We start from the raw sequence: 4,107 nt of genomic DNA on the forward strand, positions 1-4,107 counted from the left end.
TCATCCTCCTCTTCATCATCTTCATCCTGCTCTGCTGTCTCAGGAAGAAAATTCACCACAGGCGAAATAATCGCAGGTGAGTAAAGCTGAATCTTTCTGATTTTATTAGATCACCTTCAGGGTTTTTTGTGATGATTTGGGATATTTTTATATGCAGAGAAACAAAATCAGAGTCTAGTTGTGCGACAGAGAGGAGGAAGAGCTGAAGCTGCTCAAATTAATGAAACATTTACAACTCCAGATGTTGAAACTAATTCAATATTTAATTTATAACAATGCAAATCACTTTTGATTTTGCTTTGTTTTCAATGCCAATTCTGATGACTGAATAAAAAAATTGCACATTCTGAAGATTTTTCATTTAGTCACTTAAACTAAACGACTAAATACATTTTTAATGTATTCTAAAATTAGAAATACATTAAAAAATTTATTTCATTTTTTTAAATAAGAAAGTAAACAATTTCTTTCTTAAAATAAATGTGGTGAACGATTGATCATTTGTAGCAAAGGAAACATCTGCAGCAAAACAATAAAACATAAATAAGAAGCTCAGACCTTTCTGCTGGACTGAACATCAGTGGTGTAGAGTTTATGTTTTCATTTATTTAAATAATAATTGGTAGAAAAAGGTTCTAAATAGATTCATTTGACTGAATTTGAACCAGTTGAAGCTGAAAGTATTCAACCTGAGGAGTTCTGTGGAACATATTTACAAAGAGTTTTTTCATCTGAACTGAAAAATGCATTTTTTTTCATGCAGCTTTGGTTTAATTACTGCTGAGTGTTGTTATTTCAGCAACATTTTATTTTTTTTAGTTTGTATCCTCCACTGAACAATTAATCAATTGCTAAATTAGTCAATTGTCGATTAATACTTTCAGCCCATCTAATTTCATATAACAAACAGAAATCAATAGTAATAATTTGTATATAAGCCAGTTTAATAAAAGTTCAGTGCTGATCCGTTGTTGTTATGACGCGTTGACGTCACACCTGTTTTATCGTGTAAAATCAGTCCCAAAGGTTTTCCTGAAGTTCACATTCATAATTTATTCTATTCAAATATAATTTGTGCACAAACCCAGAGACTCCAAGGAACACAGGAACAGTTTCAACACGGATTCCGCAGCAGCGGTCAGAAACGGGCTTTTCCCGGTTCAACACCTGCCGCTACCGGCCGTCTTCCCTTTGCTCATTGGGCCCACAGCCCCACCTGGTGGCCAAACCAGAAAAATACTATTTGGCTCCGATATCCATCATCGACCAACCCGGATGACATTATTAAATGATAGCTGAGCTACTGAAGGATGAAATCTGCATCATGTTTGAATGAGAAGCTGATTCTGTTTGGGTTCAGGTGCTTTTTCATCCCTGGTTTTGTTTTATTCAGGGAGGAAAACGGGACGGGACTGGAGCCGGAAACAGGACAGCAGCCGGAAACGGGACTGGAGCCGGAAACGGGACTGGAGCCGGAAACGGGACTGAAGCCGGAAATGGATCAACTTTGCTCCATACAGAAGCAGAAAGTCTCGTGTGAAGATGGACAGTAGAAAAAGAGCTCCATGCTTCTTTATTGTTGAAGATTAAGTGGTTAAATTAGCACTTTTATGGGAAAATATAAAATGTCTAACAATCAAAATTAGCTTCTGGTTTTTATCTTTAAAAATTAAAAATTTGGTCTGTTTCTAAACCCAGCTGTACGTCCGGCCTTTAAATAAATTAAATTAAATATCAGCTGAATGTGACACCAGTTGGCAAAACTACAGCTGATAAAATTCACTTAATAAATCATGTTTGCTTTAGATTCACTGCTGGGTTTTCCTTCAAAGCTGCAGTTTTTTTTCAGTGACAGAAACTGATCAAATCATGAATGTTCTTCACCCTGCAAGTTGAAATCAAATCTTTTTTTCAAACAACTAAAATGTCAGAGAAAAAATTAATAAATTAAGAAATCCAAAAAAAGTTATAGTAATAATTAAACATGAAACAAGTAAATCAATAGATGTGACACTGTCGGCTGTAAGGTTTTAATCTGTTCCTCTGTATCCAGATCCAGGCGGTTTAACACCGAGTTAAGCACCGAAGGCCAGAAGTGTTTTAGAGTCAATTTAATCCGATATATTTTCACTTCATCTGTTCAAATCTCGCTAAGGCTCTCAATACTCGGGTGAAATAATTTCTTATTTAATATAAACACAGCAACTGATAAATTATGTTTTTTCCAATATTAGAATGAAGACAAAGATTTGTTCACATTGAAGCAGCTGCTGCTGTAATCAAAGCGACTGAAGATCAACAGACGAGTTTCCAGCCGCTCACAGTGGCGATATAACCTTTTACTTTGTGTAATCTGGTTTAATATTTCACTCACTGTACATCTATTTTTGATTTATTTAGCTACTCTGTACTCCATGTTTAGTTGATGCTTGACTTGCTGCTCATCACACCGCCCTGCCCAAATAACCCCATCTGCATGATGGGAGTTTAGTCTGTTTATGCAGCATAATGAGCAGAAATAAAGCAGAACAGTTTGAAGCATCTGCAACTAATTCTGCCTCCAAACACCAAAACAACTAATTTCTCAAGCAAAGAGAAATCTGACGACCCTGCACACTTTCATAACTGGTTTCTAACTCTCCAGGCAGTCATCCACATCTTTTAATTCAGATTTCATTTCTTTATATTGATGCTCTGGTTCATTTCCACACACACATTCATTGAAAGATGATCAGATTTACTGCTACTTAGGATTATTAACATGTTTACTGGAAAAGTGTGATATTTGTATTCTGTCACAACATCTACGTTTGTTTGAGTCTATTGGACATTTCAGGCTGGTTTCTCTGTAGATCTGGTTCATCAGATGATCAGAACCAGAACCAGGACAATGAAGGCAGTGGAACCGTCAGAACCAGAAAGATACAAAGAAAAGAGTTACTGCAGGGAAACAAAGCAGGACAGGTCTAATTGGCTGTCCAGTCAGTAGGCGGCTCTCAGTTGGATTTAAAGATGGCAGGCGGAGCATGCAGATGATCAACAGATGTTTTCTGCAGTTTGGAGCCATGTGTCTAAGATATCTAGAAGTAATACAGGTTTGTAATTTTCTCATTATATCCCGGCATGGTTTGTTTTCTTGTTCCACATTTACTTTATAACATCTCAGCAAAGTCATGCTGAGAAAACTGAGTTTCTGGTTTTATTCATTTTTCATAAAGCAGGTGATAAACCAGCGGTTTGAGGATCATTCCCTAAAAGACGCGTTGGTCAACATGTAACCCGCTTGGTCTCCATCAGTCCAGACGCCACTGCCCTGCTCTGGGACAAATCCAGCTCCACATGACCATCAACACAGTGGAGAGATGAATATCAGACAAACAGTCCTGGAAGGTGCAGCATCAGCACCAGTCCATGACTCTCCTGGTAGTTCAAACAGAGCCGGAACCGAGAGATGGTGACGGTCCAGAGTTCGATGCAGTCTGCAGGAGACCGACCTGTTGCTCTCCATCTGTCCATGGTTGAATCCGACATGAGGTCTGCAGTGTTTGGGTGAAAGGAAACTGCAGTATTTATATCTGTACTATGGAGATGGACCGACCGGCGGATGGATGAATGAACCGACTGACCGATGGAGGTCGTCCGTCCGGCCAACCGACCATCCGACAAACCAACTGACCGACTAGTAGCATAAGTGGGAGGGACCCGACTAACGTACAGCAGCATAAGTTGGAGGGGCCTGACCGACCGTCCGACGGACAAACTGACCTCTGACTAACTGACCAGCCAGCAGCAAAAGTCGGAGGACCCCAACCGACCGTCCGAATGAATGAGCGACGGACTTACAGAAAAACTTACAGTTCTATCGACCGACCGATAGAACTGTTTCACGGCAGACGCTGCGCCAATCCTCCTGTCGATCTCCCGCTCCCTTCTGCCCTCATTCGTGAACAAGATCCCCAGATACTTAAACTCCTCCACTTGGGGCAGGACACCCCCCTGACCTGGAGAAGGCACTCTACCCTTTTCTGGCTCAAGACCATGGCCTCGGATTTGGAGGCACTGAGCCTCATCCCAGCCGCTTCAAACTCGGCCGCGAACCGCTCCAGT

The sequence above is a fragment of the Poecilia latipinna genome, unplaced genomic scaffold (genome assembly GCF_001443285.1).
Source record: "Poecilia latipinna isolate Pla-1442-1.1 unplaced genomic scaffold, P_latipinna-1.0 Scaffold647, whole genome shotgun sequence".
Taxonomy (NCBI): Eukaryota; Metazoa; Chordata; class Actinopteri; order Cyprinodontiformes; family Poeciliidae; genus Poecilia; species Poecilia latipinna.